The sequence below is a fragment of the Macrosteles quadrilineatus genome, unplaced genomic scaffold (genome assembly GCF_028750875.1).
Source record: "Macrosteles quadrilineatus isolate MER2022 unplaced genomic scaffold, UCM_ALF_1.0 Scaffold_1__1_contigs__length_201487025, whole genome shotgun sequence".
Lineage (NCBI taxonomy): Eukaryota > Metazoa > Arthropoda > Insecta > Hemiptera > Cicadellidae > Macrosteles > Macrosteles quadrilineatus.
The window spans coordinates 136,481,022-136,488,691 of NW_026542594.1; positions in this window are offsets into that span (position 1 = coordinate 136,481,022).

Here is a 7,670-nt window from a genome sequence, read left to right on the forward strand (position 1 = left end):
GTGAGTTAATAGGAATAGTCATAATAGTAAGAAGGCTTTTTCAATAAAAGAGGTTGGCGGCCTCTTTTTACCTTGGATTTGCCCGTCCACATAGACTACAGATCTGTGCTTGGAACGTATCCAGCAAAGCAAGGGGTGATCCGGTAGAGTACTTAAAGGTGAACTGTACTGATAAAATGTTTGTGGCAGTGACCAGGATCCGAGCCCACGACATCGCTGCCTTGGGCCCGAAGTCTGTGACGCTACCAACTGAGCCACCGACTCACCATAAAAATGTCTAATATATCGATTTTACATTTTCGATCAAATAGATCTAAATTAACGATAAATCAGTCTTTTAATATTGGTTTTGAATTCTAAAAGAAAATCAGTATATTTGTCAGGCCGACATACAAGTATATTTTTCAAAATGCTATAATTGCAATACAGTGACCTTTTGTCTTGGTAATGTTCCACCTTTACCAAGGTTAATGTCAATTTACTACTTTGTTTCATTAAAACAAAAATAAGTATTCAACGCATTTTCAATGGCGTTTATTAACTAAAGGAATACATAATTGAAATAATCTTAATATACTATGGTTGTTTAGTTGTTTGGCTACATTTTATTTATTTAATTACTGAGGTATGAAAATTAATATTGAATCACAATACTGTAGAACGGAAAATTGTTAAAACTGTTTACCTTAACTCAACTGTATAAATTCGATAAAACCTAAGTAAACAAGAGAGACCAGGTGGCCTAAAGTGTTCAATTTCTACAGTTTTGTACTCTGTGCGAGTCCTTGGAACTTAGCTGAGCTAGTTCATAAAACAATTACAAAACTAGAAAGACAATTTCTAATCCAACGGTGCCCTAAATATTTCAATTACAATCACTTTGGTATCTGTACAAATATTTTTGGAAGATAAATTAATCTTCAGCAGCTTTTTGAAATTAATCCAAGATGGTCACCAACTTCCAAAGTACGGTTTAATATTATTTTTCCATTTGATGATAATAAAACATAAACAATTTTACTACCATTACAGTTTACAGAATATTACAGGAGGTATCCGTTATTCCACACATTGATTGGGTTTACGTTGACCATGTTTCGGCAGTTTAACGTTTGGTATACGCCTTTCATGAGAGAAAATCACTGAAACTTAGATAAGGTAGATAAAGGACCATTATGAAGATACCGTAGTAATTCTACTAATACACTGTATACAGGCAGATGACAGGGTGCTTGGGAAGGCATTGTGGTAACAACTTAGTTGCATTGTTCTTGTTTTAGTGACTTATTTTAGAGCCACTGGGGCGGAGCCCGAAAGGATTTTTGAAATAAGAATATGCCTATATGTTAATCGGGAATGTGAGCTATCATCATGCCATATTTCAGCCCAATCCGACCAGTATTTATCGCGTTTACTTTTCCCATACATACAGCAACCACCTCTTTTTTATAATAGTATAGATAGATAATAATCAATATTAAATAATACCATACGCATTGTGTAACAAATCTGTAATAAGTTTACGTATAAATTTATAGTATCAATATTATATCAAACTTTTACTTGACTTGTACTAGTTATAATTCTATTCAGGTATACCAATACTCGATCATCGATTTAGTTTCTTATTGGCATTTGATAAAAGTTAGTAACACGTTTCACTAGTTCTTAGGAATTTAAAAATTAATGTGGAAGCAAGATAGTAAAAGGAAGTCATAGAGTACTGTATGAGATAATATTCTTTTTTTGAGGTTGGGTGGAGGGGTGTACTTTCCAGGGTAATGAGCCACCATCAATAACACAGGACACGGACCCTCTTGTCAAGGCGAGGCGACGTCTGCTGCTTTACTGTGAACCCTTCTCAGCGAAACGGACATTGTTCTAATTATGTTTTTCAAGCATACTTTAAATTACATAAAAGTGTTATATTAGAAGGTCAATCTTCATGATTATGATAATTAAAAAAACAAATATACATATGTATAAGCCATAAATCAGCTGTTATAGTTATCATCTTATATATTAAAAAAATTTGGTTTTTCTTTTCCGAGTTCGTTTGGCTCTTCTACCCGACCGATTTTCATGATTGAGGTCTCAAATTGAAGGTATGCACGCACAGATTTGCCATCAAGCATCGGAATATAGTTATCTATAATTCCACGCGATTTCTACGTAAAAGAAATTTGCTCCCCATGTTATTCTTATGGGAGTTAAATTTGGTTTATCTTTGCCGAGTTCGATTGGCTCTTCTACCCGACCGATTTTCATGATTGAGGTCTCAAATTGAAGGTATGCACGCACAGATTTGCCATCAAGCATCGGAATATAGTTATCTATAATCCTACTCGGCTTATACGTAAAAGAAATTTGCTCTCCATGTTATTCTTATGGGTGTTAAATTTGGTTTATCTTTACCGAGTTCGATTGGCTCTTCTACCCGACCGATTTTCATGATTGAGGTCTCAAATTGAAGGTATGCACGCACAGATTTGCCATCAAGCATCGGGATATATTTATCTATAATCCTACTCGGCTTATAAGTAAAAGAAATTTGCTCTCCATGTTATTCTTATGGGAGTTTAATTTGGTTTATCTTTGCCGAGTTCGATTGGCTCTTCTACCCGACCGATTTTCATGATTGAGGTCTCAAATTGAAGTTATGCACGCACAGATTTGCCATCAAGCATCGGCATAAATGTATCTATAATCCCACGCGGATTATACGTAAACGAAATTTGTTCCCCATGTATTTCTTATGGGAGTTAAATTTGGGGTTTCTTTGCTGAGTTCGTTTGGCTCATCTACCCGACCGATTTTCATGATTGAGGTCTCGAATTGAAGGTATGCACGCACAGATTTTCCATCAAGCATCGGCAAATATTTATCTATAACCCCACTTGGTTTATACGTAAAAAAAATTCCTCTCCATGTATTTCTTATAGAAGTTAAATTTTGTTTCTCTTTTCCGAGTTCGTTTGGCTCTTCTAACCGACCGATTTTCAAGATTGGGGTCTCAAATTGAGGGTATGTACGCACAGATGTCCCATCAAGCATTGGAATATATGTAGCTACAGTCCAAACCCGGATTATACGTAAAATAAATTTGCTCTATTGGTAGTTAAATTTAGTTTTTCATTTCCCAGTTCGTTTGGCTCTTCTACTCGACCAATTTTCATGGTTGAATTTTCAAATTGAAGTTATGCATGTCCAGATTTCACAACAAGCATCGGTTTAAGATACAATATACAAAATACAAAAAAAATAATTCCCGATCACATAAACCAAGATTTGTATGACTTAGTTAGTAAGCACATGGTGCATGGGCCGTGTGGTATATTAAATCCTTCCTGTGTATGTATGAAGGATGGAAAATGCAAAAAAGATTTCCCTAAATCCTTTATTGAGGAAACGCAAGATAATGTTTATGGCTATCCGATTTACAAGCGTAGAAATAATGGGAGAACCATAACTAAACGTGCAACTGGAGACGATGTAAATGTTACAAATCAGTTCACTGTACCATACAATCCATTTCTTCTTCTATATTTCCGTGCACATATTAATGTAGAGATCTGCTCCAGTGTACGATCTATAAAGTACATCCATAAGTATGTATATAAAGGTCACGATTGTTGCAATATAGAGGTAGCAAGGGAAAACGATGTACTTGATCACGATGAAATTAATTTATTCCTGAATGCTCGATATGTTGGACCAAGTGAAGCTGCTTGGAGAATGTTTGCATATTGCATGCACGATCAATCTCACACTGTGGTTAGATTGCCAGTCCATTTACCTGATTCTCAGAATGTTTACTTCAGAAACGATGCCCCGGAGGAAGGTTTAATCCAAGCACAGTTAAAAACTACCCAATTAGTAGCATGGTTCAAGTTGAACAGCAATCCTTCAACTAGAAGTCCTTATGTATATCCCGAAACACCAGTTCACTATGTATGGAAGAAAAATGAATTGCATAAACGTAAACACTATTCTAGAACGATTGGCCGAATGTATAATGTTTTACCTGCGGATTCCGAGCGATATTATTTACGTATATTATTACTACATGTAATTGGTGCTACCAGTTTTGAAGATTTTAAAACGTATGAAAATTTCACACATCCTACATTTAAGGCAGCAGCAACAGCACGAGGATTAATATTGGATGATATGGAATGGCAGCGAGCCTTACAAGAGGCCTCTTCTTTTCAAATGCCATACCAGCTTCGACAGTTGTTTGCCTACATCTGTATATTTCAGTGTCCATCAAATGTTCTGAATTTGTGGAATCTCTTTCAGGACTCAATGTCTGAAGATTTCCTTAGATCATACCCGACCGAAGTAGCTTACCAATTAGCTCTGAAAGATATTTCAGAAACGTTAAAATTGCATGGTTTCTCTCTGAAGTCATTTGATTTACCATCTATTGATGAATTGCCTCAAAATACATGTATAGAGGAAACTATAGATGAAATCCAACATGATGAACTAGCGAAAATGATCGCTTCATCAAATGAAGAACAACGTGTTGTGATTGATGAAATTCTAAACTTACTTCTAAACAATGATGAGTCTGCAAGTGTTAAGGCATACTTCATAGATGGACCTGGTGGCACCGGAAAAACATTTGTATATAAATGCTTAATCCAGAGCTGCATTAATATTGGAATGCCAATAATATCCGTTGCATGGACTGGGATTGCTGCTATGTTACTTCCCTTTGGCCGCACAGTTCATAGCCGATTTAAATTACCACTGAATTTGAATGAACATTCTGTCTCCGGCTTAAAAGTCAACAGTAAAGAGGCTTCTATCATTCGTTCTGCAAAATTAATAATTTGGGATGAAGCACCTATGGCCAACAAATATGCTCTAATGCGTGTCAACCGGCTACTGAAAGATATAATGGATAACGATGTGCCATTTGGTGGGAAAATCATTATCTTAGGTGGAGATTTCCGGCAAGTGTTGCCGGTTGTGCCTCATTCATCTAGAGCCTCCACTGTTCAGAATTCAATTAAGTTTTCATACCTTTGGCCACTATTCAAAATTTTTAAATTAACAAAAAATATGAGGGCTAAAACTAATGAGTTAGATTTTGCTAACTTTTTGCTCGAAATTGGCAATGGGGAATACCTAACAATTGATGACAAATCTGTGGACTTAACCCCACCACTTATCTCTGATTCAGACATAGTTTCAGAAATTTATGGAAAAAACCTACAAACGCCTATGGACTCATCGTACTTATCAAAATGTGCCATTTTAGCACCAAAGAATGAGCATTGTGAGGAAATCAATAAAAGAGTTTTATACCTCATCCCAGGCTCAAGCAAAACATATATAAGTGTGAATAAACTAATTACAGATGATGACAGTGAACTATTGCAATTCCCTATTGAATTCCTCAACAGCCTTGAGATGACTGGTTTGCCTTCTCACAAATTAGTCTTAAAGGAAGGTGCCATTTTGATGTTATTAAGAAATTTAAACTACACAGCAGGTCTTCTAAACGGAACAAGACTTATTGTCAAGAAAATGTATGAAAACAGTTTAGACTTAGAAATCATAACTGGCACAAATATTGGACAACGTGCACTTTTACCCCGCATTGATCTCTCTCCATCAGATCCTACAGTACCATTTTCTTTCAAACGAAGACAATTCCCCATAAAGGTTGCGTTCTGCATGACCATCAACAAGGCGCGGGGCCAAACGATTGATCGAGTTGGTGTGTACTTGCCTGAACCAGTATTTAGTCACGGTCAGTTGTACGTCGCCTTATGGAGAGGGAAATCTTTCGATACTGTAAAAGTAGAAACTAAATCAAAAGGTGGACGAACAGCAAACATTGTTTGGAAGGAAGTATTATAAAAGTCGTAATATTAATAAAGATTACCAGATGGAGGGAACTACTCCTGAGAATATGCGTACATGCAATTCTACCGACAGAGATGTCTATTTTACAAGAAATATTGTTGTTAATAAAACATTCTTAATAAAGCCTCATTCACGCTGTGTTACATATGAGTTAACAAATGTACGTGCTTTCTCTGTAGGTGCTTTTAGGAAGTGTGTGGATATTGTTCTGGATTAATAGATTTTCAAAACGGAAAAAAATACATCGGGACGATTTTCTCTGTGTTATATGGAATGTGTTATACTTTAATTTGGTCATAAGGCGAAATTAATCCAGCAGCCCTATAAGAGTTTAATTAAAGTTGTACCGCCCTTATTAAGTTTAGTATTTTATTTTTTTATTATTAATTTCAATGCTGCGGAGCAGCACGGGTCATCTAGTTAATTATATTGGAAATTTATCTTTAAACTAAAGATTAAAGTTATGAATAAATCAATCATTTTAGCCTTTGGATTTCTTAGGGTGTTTCCGAATTGTCAGGACATACGAGTATTTTGTGTACTTGTTCCCTGGGCTAAGACAAACATAAAACACCATATAAGTATGGGTCTAAGGTGGCTATATTTATGTCTGTCGGCCTGTTTATGAATTTTATAAATTATTTTCTATCTTGGGCATTTTTCAAGATATAGATTTGAAATTTGGTATGAATGTGTAGTTCTAAAAGTAAAAAGAACTTTGAAAATTTCGTTCCAATATCTTAAAATGTTTCAATATGGCGGCCATTTAAAATCTTTCATGTCAAAATCCATGAAAACCGTAAATATTAAGAAAATCTATACCTCACCAAAAAGATAGATTATTTTAATACCAATCAAATGAGGCCTTGTTTGTTAAAATCGGATGCAAAATAACTGAGTTATGAGTTTTTTTCTACATTCTGTTACATAATTTAATAGGACTACCATAATCTCAAGTATGGTAGTCCTACTAAATTGCGTAACCGAATGTAGAAAAAAACTCATAATTCAGTTATTTTTCATCTGATTTTAACAAACAAGGCCTCATTTGATTTGTATTAAAATCTTCTATCTTTTTGGTAAGGTTAAAGATTTTCTTAATATGTACGGTTTTTATGAAATTTGGCACTAAAGATTTTAAATGGCCGCCATATTGAAACGGCTTAAGATATTGGAACGAAATTTTCACAGTTCTTTTTACTTTCAGAACTACACATTCATACCAAATTATCTTGAAAAATGCCCAAGATATAAAATAATTTATAAAAATCACAAACAGACCGAGAGACAGAAATCTAGGCACTTTAGATCCATACTTATATGGTGTTTTATGCTTGTCTTAGCCCTGGGAACAAGTCCACAAAATATGTCCAAACAATTTGAAAACACCCTGATAATAGGATAGCTAAGGCAAGACCTTTCATTATCAATAAGTTATAAATGTAACTGTTTTGTAGTATCGTTTCTCCATCGTAGGAGCCAAATTAAATTTTTCTACTTGTAATTCTGGATTATACAGTAAAGAACCTTTTGGTTCTTTACAATATTAACCTTCTGTTATGAAAACAATATTGAGAAAAGCATATTGCGTACATATAAAATTTATAACATGAACATAAATGACAAACCTTATAAACTAAATAAAATTACAATAGAATTTATATTTGATCAAAGTTTGTTTAAAAAAACGTGTCGAAATAAATGCAATTTCGTAAAATTTTATACCTTAGTTATAGCCTATTGGCTTTTATTTTTGGTTTATTTTCGTAGAGGTAGAGGTTTAGCATGAG